This window comes from Apus apus, chromosome 1, assembly GCF_020740795.1.
Source record: "Apus apus isolate bApuApu2 chromosome 1, bApuApu2.pri.cur, whole genome shotgun sequence".
In the NCBI taxonomy this organism is placed as follows: domain Eukaryota; kingdom Metazoa; phylum Chordata; class Aves; order Apodiformes; family Apodidae; genus Apus; species Apus apus.
The window spans coordinates 103,160,298-103,183,283 of NC_067282.1; the positions used below are offsets into that span (position 1 = coordinate 103,160,298).

General features: G+C 44.6%; 1 protein-coding gene across 1 annotated transcript in view; it reads right to left on the reverse strand.

Moving 5' to 3' along the window:
• The window catches only part of TSPAN7 (tetraspanin 7), a 191,163-nt gene that overhangs the window by 35,711 nt on the left and 132,466 nt on the right, over positions 1–22,986 (reverse strand). The window lies entirely within an intron of this gene.

A 22,986-nucleotide genomic window follows, 5' to 3' on the forward strand; every position in this document is an offset into this window, starting at 1 on the left:
CAGCTTTTCTAGGGCTATTATCTGGATCGTCTTGGCCAAGATCCTGAAACCTCTAGTCTCAGTCAAGGTGCAGCTCTCAGGTCCTGGAGATGCAGACTTGAACTGTGACTTGGTATTTGCAAGGCCTTGAAGCCCCTTCCTGGGGCTGGACACTCCAGGATAGAAGACAGGACAGGGATCCTGGCCAACCACGCAGCTCTTCCCCAGGAGGCTACTTTTTTAAATGCTGAAGAATGTTTCAGGGGCTCCCCTAACCTGCTACGCAGCAGTGGAGCCAGACAAGACCCCAACCACCCTCCCTGGCCACCACCCTCACCCTTGCCCATGCAGCCACCCTCCAGACAAGCTGCTGTGCGTAGGGGCACCATGCACTGGCAATGCACATGAACAACTAACTGACTTGTTCAGGGCCAGGATTTAAGATGAAAACATCCATGGTCTTCTCCAGGGCTCTGTAAGGAGCAGAATCCACCAGAGCACACGTGGAGGCACAGACACAAGCCATCTTTGTGGACACTCGACAGAGAGGGGCCAGTTCCCTGAGCCAAAGCTGGGGCAAAAGACAAGGTTGGTTTGGTTCGCTACTGTTTGCTTAAAGTAATTCAATGGAAGAAGTAAAATAAAAAGGGCATGTAGAATTGCTGCTGCCAGGTGACAAAGGCCATTTTAAGTAAGGCCCTGGCTTGGTCTGGCCTCACCTTACCTTGGTGCCAGGCCTTTTCCCTCATGTGACCCCTACTCATGCCAGCCATGACCCCAGCCCTCTCTCCCGTTTTCTGCGATATCACTTTCTCCTGACTTTGGTCCCTCACTGATGCCTGCTATGCCCAGAGTGATGCTATCTGCACTTGATACCCCATGCAAACAGGTAATGGGCTAACTGGTCCCCTTGTGTCGGCAGCAGGCAAAATGGAGCGAGTCATCCCCTGCAGTAGTATCTCAGACTGAGCAAATGGTCTGTGTAAAGCACAGGCACTCTGCATGACCATAAGTTTGATTTAACTTCCAAGTCAGCATCGCTGGGGAGGGAATACCCATCAAAATTATAAATACAATTTCTGCAGAAATATGCTGTTGTATCTCTTGGGACACAAACACAGCTGTCACCACCCTGGTCTCTGTAGGACTGTGGGCAGCAGTCAGATGTTTGGTACTTGAAAATGTGCTGGCTACTTATGAGGAGTGCAAGACAGTAAAGGCCAAGCAAGTTTCTCAGTGTCAGGAGTTGAGAAGGGGTTGAGGGACCACCCAGAGCACCAAGGCAGCTCTAACCATGGCCTACAATAAGGGATATGTACTCCATCCCTCCCTTACCCTGGTATCCTCTGCTGCCCAACTTGCAAAGTCATTGTGGGTGAGTGGGAGCAGCGTGGAGCCTCTGCCTGCAGCTGCCATTCTTGCTGCCACTGCCCAGGAGTGAGGTTTTGGCTGCTACCAGGAGGAGCTTCCTGCTCGTCACTGTTCTCAGCAGCAACAGGTGATTTCTCTGCAGCAGGTCCTCACCTACTTCCATCTCAGATGAGAAAAGGCAACAGGCCAGGAGGTTTTCAGATGCATTTTGCAAAAAGCAAAATAAAACCAAACCAACAAACAAAAAAGGAGAAACTACCCACATTTAAAGAAAAGGGCAAAGAAAAGCCCCAGAAGACTTTTGGTGGTCTTGCCAGAACTTCCAGTGGACTTTTGGCTTTGGGCAAGCCTGGGTGAGCAGAGCCATGTTCTGCAGCCTTCCCTCCTCACCACGGGTTGCACTGGCAAGCCCCTGTGGGGCTTGCACACTACATCTCGACTAAGTGGGTCTTAATTTGTGAAAAAACCCCACAGGACTTCTGTGAGAGCAAAGGCCAGCACAGTTCATGAGTCTGCCAAGCAGTTCAAGAACTATGTTTGACCGAGGCCAGAGGCTATTGAGAGACAAGAACTAAAGCCCCTCTCTTCCCGGCTCTTCTCCACTTGGGCAGCTGGTTTGTTCAGGTTTAACAGCAACAGAACGTAATGGAGTAGTAGCTGCTCCCTTCTACAAGTGATCATTTTGCTTGAGTTTACCAAGCCATTCATTTCATGCTTATTAACCTGTGGAGTATTGTTTTGTCCAGACTGCCAGACAAATTAACTTTTAAGAGGAGTCTATGTGGATATTTGCAAACTCCCTTGAACACAAAGCAACTCTTTAGGAATATTTCATGAAATATGTAACAGGCAGTTTGTCTGTCTATAAACTAACATGTCATTCTGGACAACAGCTCATTGGAAGTGCTGTGTGTAACCCTCAGGGAAAAAAAAAAAAAAAATCTCAAGAGGCAAACAGGGAAGACAGTAGCACGGTCAGAAAATTCCAGAAGATTCATCTACTGAAGTGCTTTATTGCTGTCTGGAGAAGATTTACTTCCCTGTGGAAGGAACTACAACTTCCAAGGATCCTCACACACAGCTCAAGAGCTCACCTCCATCAGCTGTGCTCATCAGTCCTCTCCTTCCTGATGATTAACATGTTTAGGAGACTCAGTACTCGTGCCCACCCTCCTTCCCCCCCCTTCCCCCCTGGTTTATCTGAAAGGACAACAATCAATATTGTAAGAAACAAAACCCAAGTCCACTCTGACCTCTGCTATCACTTTAGAAAGGTACAGGGTGAAAAGAGCAGTATTTCCCTTCTGTGCTGTGCCCTGTACCACATGGTGCATCCCTTGAGGATGTCATGTCCCAGTCCTGAGAAGCTCACACGGCAAACCTGGCATGGCTTCAGGAGCCCCCATAAGTATGATCTTCCATGCATCTGGCACAAATCTTTTTTAAAAGGCTCTAAAACCCCTGTGCCAGAACCCTGCAGAGTGCACTGAAATCCAAGCATTGGACTGCAGAGAGCTGTGGTAAGGAGTGGCACTTTCAGGGGGCTTGGATGACAGTGTCATCTTAAGTCACTCGGGAGAAGCATGGAAAGCAAATTCCCTAAAAATTGCCTGAAGCCAACAATTCTCTCTCATGACATATTTGCATGCAGGCTGGGTCTCCTTCTTAACATACTTTGCCTTTTGTCTTGTTTTCTGTCTTCCAACGACAACCCAAACGAAACACTGGAAACAATGAAAGCATTAAAGGAAAATGTCATGCCTATCAATGTATGCCTTTGTGGCCGTGGGAGTGGAGAAGGCGTGATGTCACTGGTGGGAATAGCTGACAATTTTCCATTGAGAAAAGGGATCTGCCTTTAACAGCACCAACACCTCCCAAAATATGCGCTGTGCAGTCACACAGGAGAGCGCTGAGCTGCGACACTGCACAGGCCAGGAAGATGATTGAATTTGGAAGTTATAGTGCAACTTGCACTTTTTTACCATATGGACACATAGGAGTGATTTAATTCTGTGAGCGAAGACATTGAGGATAGCATTCTCTGTATACTGAGAAATAAAAGCAATCTGCCCAACAAGTTAGATGTGAAATGCTGAGGCCGGGTGAGGACTACATAGCTCTGCAGCTGAGCCCTTCACTGGGCTGTTGAGTTTAACTGCACAACTTTGCATCGAACCCCGTAACAGGTAACCACAGAAGTTTGCTCCCTCTCACCTGGGACCAAAGCAATTGGCTGTCTGATGGGCTCCAGTTGGTTTCAAGAGCACGTCAGAAGGATGAGACTGCTCTCCCTGTGATGGAGATGTTAATTTAACTGGTTGACTTTGTTCTGAAGTGGACTGGAACCAGCAGCCGCCTGGTGCCTGACGGCTGGGTGGTGGTTCAGAAAGCTGCCCCTCCTCACCTCCCTGCTCCCATCCTATAGTTGCTCGCCTAGTTAAGTGCATTGCTTAACAGCTTTCTGGCTGGCAAATCTCTGTTGTGACAGGTATACAGGATTAAGATCGGATAAAAAAATTTGAATTCATGAAGGTGAGGGTTGATTTCAGATCCAGATGTCACACTCCTGAAATTTCTGGGCCTGTGGGATCTGAAATTCTGGTTCCAGCAGCTACAGAGGTCCAGAATAGAGGTGGGGGGTTCAGTTCTGGGCTAGGTGAAAGCTGCTGTAAAACATTTTACCACCCCTTCAGTTTACTAAAAATCTAAGACTTCCTCACCTGGTGATAAGAGTGAAAAAGCAGTCTCAGATTGCAAAGTCTTGCCAAGCCTTCTGTTTTTCCTCTCTACAAGCACTGTTTCTGCTCTTTTTAAGGAACAAGTCTGGAGGAAAATAAGAGCAATTTACAATGTTACAGCAGACTTCATAATGAGAAAGTACAAGCTCCTAGCAATCCATGCTGGGATGTATAGAAATATACGTACTTCCACGCAAATGCATGGTCTACTTGTCTTTTGTTGTTGCTGTTGATGAAGGACACCAGTGGGTATAAACAAGTGAAGCAGTGAGCCTGCCTGCCTGTCTGCCTCCCTGCCGTTGTGGTCATCCTCTCTCCTTCGCAGCATGGCAATTGCTTGCTGCCAGAGAGCTCCCCAGGTCACAAACACACGAAGACAGCTCCAGCAGAAGCGTCAGCAAGTGCTAAGGTACAAGTTAGCTCCAGAAGAAACGTTGCTGTGACAATACCAGTGCAGGGCTCAGAGCATCTGTTGGGTCTGCAGAGAGCAGCACTACTCAGAACCAGGCGAGCTGGCTCTAAATGAGCTGCCTGGCATGGAGAGGACATGACCAGCTTAGATGCACCCGCCTGATACACATTAAGTCTAATCAACAGAGATCTTGGGCTGGCTGGAACACTTGTGCAGAGCTGCACCCTGCTCTGCTGCAGCTATACATAAGCCATGATCTACTCTCTATGTTCTCAGTCCTTGGAGGGGACTGGCACATCCTGCAGTTCCCTGCTTGCCTACGCACACAGGTTTCCTTGTAATGTAATTGAGGTCTCTGGAGGGACTGCTGTGGACCTGCATCTTCTCCCAATGTGCAGAATGTGCTCAGTTCCCATTGTTTAGATGTTGCAAATCCTACCAGCCCTCTGAACTGACCCTTTCATCAGGATGGATGATTTCTGGCTCACCTACCCCAAAAGTCAAGTTGCTACAGCTGGAATCCACTGAATGCTCCTGTTTGTAAAGTGAAGGCCAGCACAGCTCACATCTCCAAAGCTGAGCTGGATCTGGTTTAGAGAAAGAGCGATGAAGTCATAACAACTTATTCTATCATTAAATTCAGCTGGCCCAGTTTGGGCACAACTCAGGAAGCAAAACAATTGAGGCTGAAGTTAACCAGACCCTTTTCAGGGTGGATTTGTACTGTAAAATATTACAATTCTGGGTTGCTAGGGTTCCTTTGCAAGGCTTCTGTGCAATGCTAACAAATGAAGGGTCACACCAAATGTCTACCATATGCTGCACAGGCATTGTTTCCTCTCAAGGGTTGCATTATATTAAATTTTGATTTTTTTTCCTTTAAGATTTAATTCCCTAGGCTGTTGGGCTGGAAGTAGAGGCAATTATATCAGTGGAAAGAATTGCACCTCTTCAAACCAAGTTTTGAGGAATCCAGACATAGCTGGGTTTTTCATTTTTCCTAAGAAGCATTGCACCCTTTATCCCTCCAAGTTCTGGTAGTCATGATTCTTATACCTTTGTACATACCCAGTGTACCCGTGGCAGTGCTGCACAGGGCTGAAGCAACACAAACACTATCTGCTTACTTAACAGAAGTATGTAAATGAATGTCACTACCACCTCTAATGTCATGCAAAAGTCAACACGGAAAGATTATATTCCAACAAAAATTTTGGTCTGCAGGTCACTGTCCCCCTGCCAGCCTCCTGCAGCTATTCCAGGAAAGTCAACAGACCCCAACAGGTCACCTCTTCCACGTGGGTCAACAAATGATACCGCTGAGTTAATCCAGACTTTTTTAAAGCGTGGCTTTTCAAACTGGGAAAATGTATACTGAGCAAATTTCATTCTAGCTTAGGCACACTTAGCCAAGTTACAGTACAAAAGTCTCTGTTTGTTATGGTTCTCGATAAAAGCATTGCAAAAAAGACTAATCCAAATTGTTAACTGTACCAAGTCGGCAGCAAAGTACATCAGCCAATTCTATACTTCAGTTTCTAATTTTGAGTTTCTACACATACTGAGGAAAGCTTTGCTGTCACACCTTGTGAATCACTGTCAAAACCTGTAGCTTTTAAACACTTTCTTATGCAGCTCCTGAGTTTTGGGCAGAGTTGCAATTTCAAGAGATCTATTCTCAATGAAGTTATGCATCAAATTTAATGGCCAAATTAATGCAAACAAAAGGCAGCAGGTCAGGTAACTTGGAAAACAAATGCTTGCAAAACCACTTACTTTACTTTTTACACAGACAGTTTTTCTTGAAAATACCCTCTGAACAATTCAAAACCACGTTACTTTTTTATTGTAAGGGAAGCAGAACTGGGTTCAGAAAGATTCAGTCTGAGGAAAATTAGAAGACTAGTTTTTACAGTGATGCATTCTTCTTCCTGGCTTAATCTGTCCTAAGGTCTCACTAAGGACATGTAGAAAGTGTTATAAACTCTCATTTGATGTGTTATATAAAGATTTGTTTCTATGTTTAGTTAACAGTGCTTTATTGCTGCTCACAACTCACAGCTTTGTCTAGCTGTTTTAAGGTATTTCTGCCACATTTGGAAAAATGGAAATTTTAATATTCCACATGGGTGTAATAGAAACTTGAATACCAGAAGCTCTTGATGCAGAACTCATCCTTCAACTCACGGGTGGAAGCAAAAGATTCCTTAACCTTGTAGCATTATTAAATAGTCAATAAACTACTACCCCAGCTCCCCTGTACGCTAGATGAGGGTGCCAGAAAGAATGAGACTTTGATTTCCCTAAGCTTATGGGATATGTAGTACAGCGCTTGAGAACAATGGGTTCAACTAGACAACTGGCTGTTCACATTCACTTAGCACTATACACCAGCACTCACTAGGTTAGAAGGCTGAGGAAGCCCTCAAGGAGGTTGTGTGGGAGGTATGCAGGCACTCCCAAGTCAGTCATTACACACTTACTGTTTTTAAGACCACTGATCACAGAATCACAGAATCACAGAATGTTAGGGGTTGGAAGGGACATCTGAAGATGAGTCCAACCCTCCTGCCAGAGCAGGACCAAAAGAAAACACAAACCAAACCAAACCAACCAACCAAACCAAACAAAAACCAAACCAAACCAAAACAAAAAAACAAACAAAAAAACCCAACACACAGAAAACAAACAAAACAACAACAACAACAACAACCACAAACAAATTTTAAAAACCACCAAAACCAAACCAAACAAACAAAAAAAATCCTAGGGCAGATCACTCAGAAAGGCATCCAGACAGGTCTTGAAAGTCTCCAGAGAAGGAGACTCCACAACCTCTCCGGGGAGCCTGTTCCAGGGCTCTGTAACCCTCACAGTAAAGAAGTTCTTGGATAGATTGCTTTGGGACTTCTCTCAGCCCTTAAGAAATGTTCAGGTACTTCTTTTTCCATCACAGCTAATTACAAGATGTGGGCTGATGCACAAAGACTGTCTTTTTTGCAGCCATCTTACTCCTATCTAGCCTTGTTTATTTAATGGTGTCTTAATCCAAGCTAATCACGTCCCTAGCAGCAAATTATGTTCTAAATGACAATGAATTATGGCAGCAGGAGGATAATCAGGGGAGAGCAGTGCAATCGTTTCTACATTTTTCAGCATACCTTAATCAAAAACAGCAAAGAAGAAGACACATTGCAAAGCACTATATGAGAGGAGTAAAGTATTGCTGAACATAGCTGGTCCTGCATAAGCAAGTGTGAAGGCAGTGTAGGTCCCTCCCATCAGAGCCTTGAGGAGATGGGGGGAAGGGATAAAGAGGGGGGTTGAAGGGAGCAGGTGAAGTGTTACCTGGATTTGAAAGCACACTTAGGATCATGCATAAAACATAATTTATTAGTCCAGCACTAATAGTCTGCACTAGACTCCAGAAAAGTCCTTGATGGGTCAGTACCACATTGAGTATGGCTGGGCAGTGTTTCCTTTATTGATCTAAAGAGTGGAAGGAAAGAGGGTACAGGGGGAGGAGCAGGATTGGTGTGTTAAGACTTGGAGTGTCTCAGCTGATGCCGAGGACAAAGACATAGCACGCTGCTATAGAGCTGCAGAGCCCCTCCTGTCCCCCAGGCTGTTCGTCTTCCAGGGAGACAAAGTGTTCTGGATACTGGGTATTTGTTAGCCTTTTTAATACCCCAACAGACAGGCCACATGTCAAACACACTATTTGCCAGGAAGCACTTTTATTGATTTTTTTTGATAAGAGAGTAAAATATTGGCAAGGGTTTATCTTACTCCTTATCATGAGCATCAACAGAGACAAAATTTCATGCACTGGTCCCGTTCTTTTTCAACAATAATGTAGAAAGCTTAAATAAATTCATCTCACACCAGTGTTGTTTCCAGAATAGCTGCTTTGTAGCAGTCATTCAAGTGCTGGGAAGTGACAGATCAGCAGCCAAACAGCACAGTCAGTCCAGCCACTCAGAGGGCTAGAAAACTGCCCTATGCAGAAACAGGCACTAACAACAATTTGCTAAACTGATGCCCTGTCCCAGAGTGGAAAAGTACCCAGAGACTGGGACCCTTCCTCCATCCACCTGCACATGGCTCTCATTTGCTTCAGCCTGAATGACTCAAAACCATCCCCATGAAAAAAAGTACATTTTGTCTTCAACAGTTTCACATCTGCCACCAACACTATGAGAAAACAGGGCAAAGCCTTCTCTGCAGTGGGAAAACAACCTAAACAGACAGCTCTCTTTCAGCAAGCCCTAGGAAAAAAAACAAAACAACAAAGAACAACACATGCTCCTAAGAAGGCAATAAATAAATTGAGATTCAGTCTAAAATCATTCAGGCTGGTATGCTTCGGAGGAAGGAGGAAAGGGAGGAGTACAAAGTAAGAGGTGCTTCAAGACATGAAAAAAAGCTAGGAGTCAATAAACAGACTGAAGAACAGTGAACAAAATGTGTGAGGAGTGAAAAGAAACAAAAAGCCCTTCAGCCTTAGGGAACTGGGGCTGCTTTTACCACTGCAATGGCCCAGGAAAAGACAAATGGAAGGATCTAAAACTGTACATGGTAGTGGCCACATACTTGCACACATCTTTGTTTCCTAACTTTACAAAGGACCTGAAAGTTTATTTTCCATACCCTACCTTATGGCAAGCTCTCTAGGACTGGGATCAAGCCTTCAAGAGTTGGGGTAGCTGTTTTCAGCCACTCTCAGATGCTATAACTGCCTGATGGGGTGGGAAGGGACACTACAAGAAAAAGAGGAATAGGAATTTGCTTTGGGAAGTTTGTAACCCAGATTTGCATAAACCAAATGCTGTCAGCACCACAGCAAGTTTTTAAGAAACATATGTAATAGGAAATATGTATCTGCTTCTATTTCTTTCTCCAAAGTGCGTTGCCATAAACCTACTAGGGTTCTTAAAGCGTGGGATCCTGTTTTTCTAAGTCCTTCTTTTTCTACTGGGGATGTGTCCTAAACTCCAGGCTGAGCACAGGGAGTTCAGGCAGCGAAGCTACGAACAGCATTGATGCACAGTATGACCCTGAGGAGAAAAATAAGGTAGTCTCACCAGACCATGCTCATGTCATGAAAATGCATAAGCAAAAAGATGGAGCAAATGGAAAAGTACCTTGTCTCAGCACAAACGCCACCCTTGTTACGGGAGATTTCCATGAGATTTTGCTCTGTGCAAGCATGAATGCCTGGATCTCCCTTACTAAGTTTTGAATCCATCAGCCCACATCATGCAGGTTTGCAAAGGAGTTGGTATTTCTTGCTGCGTTTACCTCCTGGGCTAAGTGAACTTGGAAGTGGCACATGCTGGGATACACAGTGGACTGTGCTGCATTCCCCACACGCACTTTCCCCTCCTCCAGAAACCAGAGCCTGGGGCTGGAGTGTTTGGGGGCACTGACATTTGGCTGTGTTTTGCCCCTGCACAGGGTGAGAGGCAGGCACAGGAACGCAGAGGCTCACAGGGTTCCAGTCTGGATGCAGCCAGGGGTACCTGGCTTCTGCAGGCTTTGTGGGAACAGGGCTGTGTATTTGTGCGCTCCCCAGGGCAAAGACTGAAGCACGAGGTCATGCTTTGTCAGCAGGGAACCTACATTCCAGAGAAAACATGATGGAGACAGACCTCATAATGCCCAAGCGTCAAGAAGAGCTTAGGCTGAAGCTTTCATTTCCTTAGACGTCAGAGTCAATTACCATCAAGACACAGATCTGTAGCAAGCCATCCGGTCATTAGCCCTTTTACTTGTTACTTCTCATCTTCCCTACCCAGTCCCCCAACATGTTCTACCAGTCCACTCCACTTCTAGGGTATGAAGCTAAAGAGGAAAGTGAGGTCACATCTAATCTGCATAAAATAATACATTTTATATTTTGCAATTTTTTTCTCCTCTGCACATCTCCACATGTGCTACAGGCTTTTCTCAAGGCCTCAGCTCCACAGCCAGGACTCTTACGTCACCTAGGATGGAAATCTGAAATCACAAAATGATGTCATGCATTTTTCTTTGCTCTGGTTTCAATCTCCCTTTCCTTTTCTAGCATATTTCCAGTATATGCATGCGCAGCAGTGTTCATTTTCAACACTCTTTCTTCCCTATTTCCATTCTAGCATATTCCTTCTTTTTGCTCTTTCTTTTTGCCTGTCTTTTGTCTGCCAGTGCTCCTTTCCTCCTTCTGTCCTATTTCAAAATCTCCCTTTGAACCAAGCCTACTATCTCTAAAGAGTAATGCTGCCAGCTTTAATAGGAGCTGGATTACTTTCCAAGGCTTTTATCTTCCCATCTCTTTTTTTTTTTTTTTTTTCTGCATCTTCTCCATGTCCTTCCCCATCTCAGTCCCCATCTCCTTCTCCACCTTCTCTGGAACTTGCCTGAACTTTTATTTTCATTGCTCACCTCATGCCCTTCTGCACCAGCCCTTCCTTGCACCTTTCCTGCCCTTTTTTGTCTGTCCCTCTCAAGGCAAACAATCTTCCTAATCTACCATCAAGCCAACTACTGGGCTTTCCAGTCCACACCCATCACTGTTGTATGTGAGCACCTAATACAGATTAAGACTAGGATCTCTTTTTCCCCTCCCCCTTCCTTTCCAAACTGTGTTCAAAACACTGGTCTGTGTTTTGGTTTGTTGTGTGTTTTTGTTTGGTTTTTTATTTTTTTCCAGTAGTTCTGCCTCTTTCCTCCACACCCCTCTCTGTCTCTCCTGAGGAAACAGGGAGTCAGAGATGCCGGTTACAGTAAACAGTGGTTAGTGCTTACCCTGTTAAATACAAGAGAGCTTCACTATCTCTCTGTCTCCCCAAAAAGAGGAGATGAGGCTTGATGTAATGTCAGCCAAGTTGATAGAAAGACTGAGATTAAACTCTCCAAAAGCAGTAATAGACTCCTGGGAAAAGAGAGGTTTGACAGGGTTTGCATGAAAAAAAATAAATGGATGTGAGAGAGGACTGTAGAAGACCAGGGAATAAAAGGGAACCTAGAGGAAGCCCAAGTTCCCTGAAACATGATCTCCTTTGGAATCAGGATCTCCACGGAAATCTGTATTTTACTAAAACAAATAGGCACTCTCCAGGGTGGTTTTTCTAGAAGGCTGACTGAGAGAGTAGGGTAAAGGAGGATCCACCCATCATGATCTCAGCTATTTCTTTCTCAGAGTTCATATAAAAGTCATTTTCCCACAGCCATTACATCTCCCAAACATCTGTGCTATTCTAGGAAATAAAGCAGAAACGGGCAACTTTGTGCTTCACCCAAACTGGAAAACAGAAGAGTTCTGAGTGGGTCTGGAAGGGATTCAGTAGCCCTGAGAAAAGCAAAGGAGTGGATCCTGCTCCTCTCTGAACCCAAAGCCAGGAGAAGAAGACAAAGAGAGACCGTTATAGGAATCCCTAGTCTTTTCATGGGGCCAGGAGGGAAAGGAAACAACAGAAATCAACAACAAAGGTAGAGAGATACTAACTTCTCCTACTCTCTTCCTAGATGTGAGAGAGGAGGTGTGAAGATGAAAGCCTCGTCTAGGCCTCTCCACGGGCTGTGAAGCATCCATCTGGGAAAATTAGTAACATTTTGAGAAGGGCGCTGGTGGTGACATGGGGAGCGGAGGACTGAATATAGCCCTGTGGCCCAGAGAATTTTTCAGTTCCTACCTGCAAGAGGGCCAAAGGTGGAGTAAATCTACATACATGTTTTAGAAACCATGCAGCCAGCTCTGGAAGACTGGCTAGGCTGCTGCAGGCCAGGGCTTCTCCAAAAAGCAGGCACTAAGTCCAAAAACTGCAGACAGGAAAAGCATCCCAAGTTGCCAACCAGCTGCTTTAAGAATGAAAAGGAAAGAGAGAGGAAGAGAGAGAATATATGGAAGGAGAAAAAAAGGAAAGGAAAACAGGATCACAGAAAATTTTTATTCTGAATGTATTAATTCACCAAAATTCAGATCAGCGAAGTTCTGTTAAAGAAGTTGCTCCAGTAAGTTCAGTAAGTTAGAACTGACTTGACTTGTCTTATCTAGCCACCACAGCTCTTTAAGGTGCATCAGCAGTAGATGATGTGTATTTGCCATTATGTTCTTGCAATCAGAATTAGGTTTCTGCAGGTTTCGGTCCTCTTCTTACAGCAGGAGCCAATATGGAAATAATGAACACCTCTACTCATACACTACTCACCCTTTGCCCTCTCTTGATTACTCAAACTTTCTACTCAAGGAGGTGTAGTTCACAACAGTTCCTGCTGTGCGGGGGCCATGTGTCCTTATCTCAGTCCATAACGCTGAATTAGTATAGTGTGGTTTTCCACAGACTTTCATACATTCACGGAAATATCTGCAGGAAGGAAAAGACAACAATGCTATGTCCATTCAGATTAATTACAACTCCAAAGTAATAGCTGGAAAGTTGTCTGCAAAAATCAGTAGACATCCAAAAGAGCAGTGTGTAGTTTGGGAAGAAAGATAATCACAAGAAGAACAAGGATTGCAGCATAAATAATGCAAGAGGAAAGGAAGAAGGGACAGCAAAAAGAACATATTAGTGGTAAAAATCAATAACAATCATCATACAGTTTTTATGAGAACTTATCCTCCTTGAATAGGGGAATGCACAGGAGTGTACCTCAGTAGCCTAAAAATCAGAATGTTAAAGTAAAGCAGATCATGTTTTTACCACTTGTCAAAAAAACCACAACATACTTCTCAGTAACTTAGGCAGTATGTATGCTGGCAAAGGAGCAGCGTATAATACTGTCATCTCTATATTGGGAGATCTCAGGTCTGCCAATTCAGAGAAAATGTAACTTCCAAGAAATTAGTATTTCCATTCTGATTAGTAATGAAAGGACTTTTTTTCTCTTTCCTGAAAGAATGCCTCCTCTTTTTAGGTTGATTTCTTGGGAATCTATCTCCACATAGCAAAATTCAACATGGAGAGCTCGTGCCTAACAGTTCTGGAGACTGCATCAGAGACCACAGTTTAGGAGGAACTCTCAGAATGATAAATGCCTCAGGTAGCACAGGGAATAGCTTCTCCTCAGTGCCCACAAACTGCCTTTCCCTGCTGCAGTGCACTGAAGGAACCCAGCAGAAGTGACAGATCGTGCATTTTGTTCTTGGTGCACCTCAGGGTGCTTTTCTTTCCCTCTGTAACAGCATCTTGATTTCCTAGTGGAAACTGGAGGATGCTTATGTATCTTCATATATCCTTGCCACTCACAAATAATGGAAAAGACTTTAAAAATGCATTTGTGTTTCCTCTGCAAAGAAAACTGAGAGCACTGAGGTCAAAGACAATTCACCATCTCTCCAACGTTAGTCAACACATGGCATGTATACTTAGCTTTGTTCCACATCATTCTGCATTTTCATTCCTAACCACTTATGTTTGGTACCTTGAGGCTGGAGCAAAAGTGGCTCACTCTCATTCCTTTAAAAATGTTTTAGAAAAGGGAAACAAAGAAAAGTGAAGATACTGTTCTACAACAGAAGGGATGACTTGGGAGTAGATGCTCAGTCAGCACGAGTCATGCTGCTTTTCTAGGAATGGTCTCTTACCATGCACCGGAGACAGACCACATTCTTCTTTTTTTACTCGAAATACTTCCAGCTAAACCACGCACTGACCCAGCACATAACTTTCATGGTAATGGTAATGGAATGGAAAGAAAACAGCATATAGCTTAGCCAACAGAGACCAAATGATCAAGCATCAAAGGTAATCACATTGTGTTCCCCGCAATATGCTCTGACAGTCCACAGACAGCTGGTTGGTCATATGGTGCCAATCTCTCTTCCCTGCTTCTAGCTGCTACATGGTATTAAAAGGAGCAGGAAGGAAGGGAAATCACTTCTTAAAATTGTGTATACAAACAATAGTTGCATCAGTGCAGATGGAAGGGGATTCTGTTTAAAACACACAATCCAAAGAAAGTGCTTCAGAGTCTGACAGCCAGTCTCTACTGAGCTCCAGCTTTCACAGAGAAAGACATTGCACCCGGAGATATCCCCTGGCCACTGAGTCAGGGGAGGAGGAGGAGGGAGTTGGCACAGCAGCCTCTGAAGCTCAGCCTTTGCTGCAGACAGCAGTCATCCACCACCATCAACCTCAACATCCTCACCCTGCATGACTGCTTGGTTCAGCCAAGGTCAGGGCCCTTAGCCAAGTTTCTGATGAGAACTCTTCCCCGGGATTTTCTGGGTAAGTCATTACCTGCATGCAGACCAAAACAGCACTGTGGACATCAAGGCATCTTCCTCACCCTGATGCTGACTCCACATCAGATGAGGGCATGTTGAACAACATCCTCGCCTGCCTCCCTTTTTCCATATGAAGGAAAGCGGGGCAGGGAGGCTGGCCAAGGTCACATAGCTCTCCACAGCAGCTCCCTGGCCTGTGCAACAACTCCCAGGGACTACCAGGCACATTGGGGCTCACAACATCCATCTTGGCACTGCTCCCAGTCTGAAATCTGGTAAAGGATGCAAAGGCAGACTAAAACCATTTCATTTAAAAATATAAAGCTTTTTGTGCCATACTTTTCATCCACCAAGCCATGACAGTCCAAAGGAACATAGTTATCTCTGCTTTCACACCAAATCTCTCGGCTCTCTAAAATGTTTTTTTGCAGCCTGACAAAAGCACCTTGTTCGTGCGAGCACTGAACTGCTCAGCATCTCTTTCAGAAACAGTTCACATACAAGGCAAGGCTGACCTTGGGGCCTGGGGGAGATAAATCAGGCTGGAACAGCACTGTGAATTAGCACCCTTGTTCCCACTGTAGCAGCTTCCTTTCTGCACTTGAAGGAAAGCCAAGGCAGCATCCTCTGGCAAAGTCAACAGGCAAACTCTCCTCCTCTTTCCAGATGGCACAGGTTCCTGCCTGCACTCACCTGTGTTGTCCAGGCAGCTGTTCTAAGAGTAGGGAGGGAAAAGAGGAGGAGTTGTGGAGCAGACTCCAGCGCTACAGGGAGGGGACAAGAGGGAAGCTGGCTAGGAAAGCCATTGCCATGAAGTGCTGCTTACCCAGCAGACAGAATAGGGGAAATTTCACCGGGAGAAGCTGACTCCCTCAGCTTTCCACCCACTGGGCTTGCAGCAGCAGCAACTTCACATTACACAGCAATGTGGAAGCCTAAGAAGAAGCCTGATTGTTCCTGTAGCACAGCCAGATCCTACCTCTGGCCAAAGGAGCTGAGTCAAAGGAGAGAATGGTGCTAAAATCTATGGTCCTGAAAGGCATCAGCCCCCAGGAAAAATGGTTCCAGCCTTGTCAGTGGTCTCAGAGCATGCCAGCTGAGAAGGGCTCCCCACAAAACACTCTGCTTTTTTATGCAATAGTAACTTTAAGGACTAGCAGAGACCTTATTTTCAATTCTCTAAGTGGCTTCAAGCTCATCTCTCTGTGGTTCTAGTCCGTTCAGGAGCAACCTGCTTTCCTGGCTCTCAGCCCTCCAGTCACAGCCTTATTTTGCATGGCATCCTTTAATTAGAGAGTAAGAGAGACCTTGTGCTCAGGGTTCTCTCAAGGGACGGCAAGTCCTGGGTTCCTCTCTCTGCATCAAGGCCCAGGACTCTGCACGTATTGGTGCCTGCATATGAGATGAACTCGGTGTTCCTGTTGCTCTTTTCTCTTTCCCACCCAGGTACTTAATAAGTATCTAAGCTTCTCCTACAATGCAAAATTGCTACTGTGGGGTACTCAGCATCACTGTCCTGTAACACCTTCTGGGTGCTCTCCAGGGAGCTGGGACACAGCACTTCAAAGCTACTCCCTGAACCAGAGGGAGGGAGGGGGCCTGCCCTCACTGGGAAGCCATCTGGCAGCCACAGCAGGGCTGAAGGAGTGAAGTACCTTGTTCTTGAAGACCAGGTGGAAGTGTCTCCTCTTGGTGATGGCCATTGCGAGGGGATGGAGGCATCCAAGAGGTAGAGGGCTGAGGTGTAACCAGTCCTGTCTCCTCCGTGCTGGCACAGCTACACAGGAGGACAGCACAGGAGCCTGTGTTGCCTTCGTAGGGACTGCAGGCTCTGGTGTGAGGGCTGAGGTGGCCCATCAGTACCTCGCTGCTGTGCTCAAGACCCGCTCAGGATTACGGCATGAGCAGCCACCAGTTTCAGGGATATTCAAACTCATTGGCATACAATCTCTTTGGAAGATGGGACTCAGATGACACTTTCACAACCTGCTTAATCCAATCTGTGTGAAAGTGGCTGCCAACAGGGGAGGTCCCACTCTGCCTCCTGGCAGTGTGTTCGCAATCCTTTCTTCACACTGGCTCTGCAGCTAATGCAGCTACACCTTCTGCTGAATGAGGGAATTAGTCCAGCTGAATGCTTTTTCCTCTGCTCATTTTCAGCTGGATCAGCTCCCATGTCTGGTATCTCCAGACTCCATCTCTGCATCTCTGGAGTTACTCTGGTAATTCCGTCGCTGCATAAGCACCAGTGCCAGCTCAATGGAGATGGAGAGTTTGTGGGACCTGAGGTGGGCAATGGGGAGCAGGACAGGATTGGCCCTCTCAGCACTGCATAGGCTTAAGCCAGTCAAGAAATAGCCACCTCTTGGTCTTAAAACACATAGCGCTTTGAAAATATTGCATGTGTTCTCAGTTTGGTTTTAAGAATAAGACTTGCATGCCTGCCTTCACCAAGATAAGGAATTATTTTAGCCTTTGCTAAATATTGTACTAAATATGCCAGTGAACACTGAAAGAAACACACCGTCTGTTTCATTAAAACCAGACTTTTCAACTTCTTTAAATGAGGCATGTTTTTGCATTACGCAGAACTTGAATACAAAAGTTAGCATCATAAATGCAAGGGTCATGATCTCCCCTCTCCCTTGCTATTCCTTGTCTCACTACAGGGTGTATTTTCCTCTCATTGTGACTGTGACGCTACAATTAATACTAATGGCAATTACTAGGGCACATCAAAAGATAAGCACAGCACACATTAGCAACAGCAACCAGCTTTCTGCATTGTTAGCTCTGCCTTCAGCACAGCTATTTAGGCACTCTGATATTTCTCAAATTATGGATTGGTGATTAGCTGTCACTATTAAAACATTTTCAAAAAAGCACTGTCTCCACATGAAAAATAACAGGTTAATAAAAGAAGCCAGGTTTAATTACATGATTCAAACAATGAAATAGCATTAAACCATCTAATATGCTGTTATTACCAATTACAGTTCAGTTCAAAACTGAGACCTGTTCGGGTGATGAAATGAGCTTGGTTTACTAGGAATTTCAGGGAGGAAACATCTCAAGAGATGGGAAGGGGAACTGGGAAGGACACACGGACAAGTCCACAGGAGAAACATCCATCAGAGAATGAAGAGAGTACTTGTGGAGAAAGAGATGGACAGCACACATGGGAAAGCAAGAAGCAAGGCAGGTGGCTTGAGACATCTTGAGTACTCAGTGGTGGGTACTAAGGGAAAAAAATCTGTGTGAAGTCAACAGAGGTTTGGCTCAAAGAAAGGCTGTGGCACTTTGCTTGTGTGGGCTGTTCAGAGCTGCAGGAGCAGCCTCTTCTGTCGTTAGCAAGCTTGATAACCCTACTGAGGTGGTGGCTTTGTCGGCTCCTGGCTTCAGTGCTCTACATGGGCAAGTTTGCAACTAGCCCAGCAAAAATACCAAATACCACCGTACTTGACAATATACCCTAATGAGTGCACATCTGCAAAACTCTTCAGTTAGTGGCATAGAATCAGGCTCAAGAAGTAGGCATCATGAAAAATACATGCATTCCCATTTCGAAACGGTCTGATAAAAAAGATGAAATGTGAACTAACTGGGTGGAGAGGGCAGGAAGTTCTGTAGGTTGCTTATCCCACCTGAAAATTGAAGAAAACCAGATTTCAGTTCCAGACCTCCAGAGGAGGATGCTCATTCCCTTCTTTGTGATGACAAGTCTGGGGAAGCCATTTCCTATGTGAGATGAATTATAATATCTCATAAGCACATACATTAAAACCTGAAAAAATGCTTTTGTTGAGGTACGTCTAATTGAGACCTTGTGTCTCCTTGGATCTGCATTTAGACTGTCTACCTGTCAAAGAGACGAAGGGAGCAGAATGTTACACTGAAATATTTGAAAACCAAACCTGCTTCTTCACGTGCAAAAAAGATTATTATTGGATTCCAGTAGAATCTCCTCCGAGTGTGGTATAAGTGAAATTAGCTGACTGATCAGGCTTCCTACAGACCCATAAAAAAATGGGAAGGGTGTAATCTAGCTAACGTATCTAATCTCTGCATTGAAACAGCCTCCATCTAGGCAACATCTGCTTGTTGGGAGATGAGTGCTGACTCAGCAAGTCAGCTTGCACCTCAAATAAATCTCTTCTGCCCCAAGTGTGGTGGAAAGCCTTTGTGTTTGGGCACCAGCCCTCCCACTTAGGAGGGGTGAAAGGATATTAATCATTTCCCTTTCTTTGTTCCCAGGGAAAAACCACGTTAGTTATGGGGTGAGAAACCTCCCCTTTGCTTTTATCCCTCCTGACAACAGCATGATCTGGAGCAAATCCCTGAAGGAGAGCTTTGCCTTGCATCCCTCACTGTTCCAGCAATGACCAAACAGCAATCCCAGAGCACGGAGGCTGCCTTGCTGCTGTGCTCTACCCTGAGCTTTAGGCACTCTGCCTGTCTTCTCAGTTCAAATACAGGTGAAAAGGGAGATGCACTTGAAAGGGCTCAGCTAGTCTTAAGTAGCACCTCTGTGCCTGTGGGACATCAACCCAGTTGTTTGTAACCCAAAGTTGCTAAGGTAAAACAGGCCCGAAGAAAAAGAAAGAATGGTATTAGAATCATACATAGGTAGGTAAACATGACAAAAAGATACAATGTTTTCATTGGTACTGTGACAAGCCTTACAAACATCATGAGGCAAGCTCATTTACTGCTTTGTGATTAAATACAGAGACACCTGTTTTCTCTCTAAGCATTCCAAGCTCTTTCTGTGCAGCTCTTCCAGAACAAAATTCAAAACCATAAAAAACAGGTGGTGTTTTCCTCATTCCATCACCCTGGACCAAAAAGCATGAGGGTGTTTGAACAGGGAAGGAATATTACTTTTTATAAAGAGTGTTGATTCTGACAGCTACCAACAAAAAGATATACAATTACTGCACTTCTATTTGCAAATTTCCTTTTGGAAAGGAGTTAATAACTTTGTTCCTTAAAACTAATTTTGACCCAAACTTGTCATGCAAGTCTGTGGTCTGGAAGGAAAATGATTTTGCAACACTAGAATGAATGCATTCAGGTATTTCTGCTTGTTTAGAGGTGACAACAACAAATAACAGAAAAAATGTATGCAAAGCTCGAACTGCTTTTGCAGTGTTCACCCGGCTTGCTCTCCCCTCAGATTTGATGCCAGGTTATAAACTATCATGTTTTTCTTTTTTCCTTGTGTGTATTATCTCCTAAGATCTTTGAGCTTTTTGGAATATAGTACCTATACTGTTAGCTAGATATAAATAATAAAAATTTATACTGCTTAAAGTTAGAAACCATAAGAACCAGTACTTCCAGACAATCCCCTCCCATATGTGGTGCTTCAGGGAGGTCCATGGGAGACAATCACTGCAGACTTTTCCACAAAGACATGTATCAAACCCATAGGCCCGAAGAGAAGAAGCTGTCTATCCCTTTCTTTTTCATTTTCTCCCTCCCCCTCGGTAGAACAGTGAGCAGAACTTAACTCCACTGTAATGAGATCTTAATTTAACCTTCCATCTGGCCACTAACGGTATTGCATCTTTCAGCAAAGCTGAAAAGATCCAAAGATGGATGATTAACGTGTCTCGGTGCAAGAGCAAAATTAAGATATCTTGATCTATTTAAAACCTTCTGCAAGAAATGGCTTTCGGAGGGAAAGCAGGGAGATGGCAGCCTGGCCTGACTCAGCCTCATCTGCCCCTTCCACCAGGCACTGACCAAGCCTGCCTTTTGCAGCAGCAGAGGGGCTTGTTTCCTGGGGAGGAAGCCAAGGGGAAATGCAACCCATCCAGTTCAAGGGACCGACTGCATCAAGCAGATCTGGCCCAAGTGAGCATCAAGATACTGATTTCAGACTTCTAATCTGCTCCTGGGCAGAAAGGGATATGGCAGCCCACTTCTGGAGAGACATGGAACCTTATGGTGTTATGATTCCTGAAGTGCACACATCATCCAGTACAAACCTGCCACCCATCCAAGAAAGTCAGTGGTGAAAGCAGCCTTAGAAAGTCTGTTCTTCCTATGAACTTGCACCCATCCCCAACATCCTTATTTTTACATACTTATATATACATATATACATGCCTTGAGACAAAAGTTTGGTTTTTCCCCTCCCCATTTCCTCTCCTCTTATTTTGTATACACAAAAATAAGATTTGACTCATAAACTGACACGTACTGAGCACTGTTATGTATTAACTGATGCATCCCAAGAGCAATGTCCTTGAAGCTCCTTGGCTGTAACATACCTTCTGCTGTAATCAATTTGTAAGTGCAAACTGTTCTGAATCTTATTATTTGTTACTCTTCCAATGTCTGCCTTACTGTATATTGAGTCTATTTCATTTAAGCAAGCTAAAAATGACAACTGCTTCACACGGTGCATGTGTATATTCCCCTGATTTGTGCATGGTTATGGTAACTTGGCAAGTTGTCTTTTTGTTCACATATGGCTTCACTTATCAAAGTATTTGACATCATAAAGATACTTTTACGTAAGATTGATATCACTTGTCATTATCACTTACACGTATTGGAATCACTTTACCAAAGCAGTCTAAAGGTTTGCTGAACTCAGCTCCAATCACAGAATGGTTTAGGTTGGAAGGGACCTTAAAGATCATCTAGTTCCAAGCCCCCTGAATGGGCAGGGACACCTCTCACTAGACCAGGTTGCTCAGGGCCCCATCCAACCTGGCCTTGAACACTTCCACAGATGGGGCATCCACAGCTTCCCTGGGCAACCTATTCCAGTGTATCACCATACTCACAGTGAAGAATTTCTTCCTAATGTATAACCTAAATCTACTCCCCTTCAGTTTAAAGCCAATCAAGACCACTTAAAATAACCTACCTCTTCAAAACAAAATGTAACTCCTGATAGTAAACCTCACTATATTATATAGTGCAGCTCATGGAAATTTTTCACAGTTCAGCATCTAAGATATATTTGTGCATTAAGACTCTGCAGTCTCATCTTTGCTTACTGCAATGTCAGGAGCTCGTATTTACATAATTGCCTGGCTACCCCACTTTTTAGGCCAAGTTGTTCTTCACAGCAGCCAACAGCCCAGTCCCATCCCTTGTTCTTTGCATGAGAAATACATCCTCAGTTTTATCTCTTGCTTTTGTTGTTGTTTTGGTTTTTTTTTTCCCCCTGCATCATGAGATTGCTTTCTTGATCTCTAGAGCCTTAATCCTCTCCCATGACCTTGTAAAAGGGGAATTCTAAAGCAGCTCCCAGGTGGCCTGGTCTCTTCTGCTGCTGTGAGCTTCAGCAGTTTTTGCTGCAGCTGAACTGGGATTACCCAGGCTGCTGCCAGCCATGTGGCCGGGCCCCACGCGGGAGCCACGTGCAGTTCAGCAAATGCAGCTTAGTCACTCAGGCAGGGTAAACCCTTGAGTCTCACAGTATCATCCTCCCACCTCTGTTACCCAAAGTTTTAGCACCCAAAGTGCTAGTTTTTAGCTGCTTTTCACTGAAACTTGTCTCGTCTTTCTTCAGGATGCCAAGGGAACTGATGCAATCTCCGTGGTGATACCACACTCATGTAATACTATTTTTCAGATGTTACTCATAGTTTATATCAGCACATTGTCTCTTGTGCAACATTTAAACAGTACTGTCTAAATCTGTACCTGGAGAAGTTATGGGGAGTTCAAAAGGAGCACTGTTGAAACTGCCTTAGCTCCTTTGTCTGAGGTTTTACCAGCACTCCCGAGCGGAGGTTGTATTGTGGTTTTCAGCCAGCTGAGCGCAAGGCAGAAGTGAGCCACACAGCAGAGCAGAACAGGTTCTCCCTCTCACTCTCTCCTTCAGGAGAACAAACCTTTACCATCCAGCATAAGGCATCACATCATTAGCATTGTATTAGTTAGACCACGACAAAACTGGTGAGCTGACATGTTAGGAATCCAGGGTAATCCTTCTCCTTGTTCCTGCCTCTTTTCCTGGCAGCTTCCCAAGAGGGGAGGGGAAGAGGAGCTAAACGCATTACAGAAAGAACAAGCATAGCCAAACTAAAAATCATCCAGGCTTACAAAGTTCTTCTTTACCCTACAAGGGAAAACACTCTAAAAGATGTATTTTTAAACATACATGTCGGCTAATGGTTTTAACTATACAGACATCAGCCACCTAGTACCATGTCTGGAGCACTCATGATTTACTTCAACTTTCTAACAGTCAGGCTGAAACATAAAATGCTAGGGAATACCTGAATTAAAGAAAGAATATTCTTAAA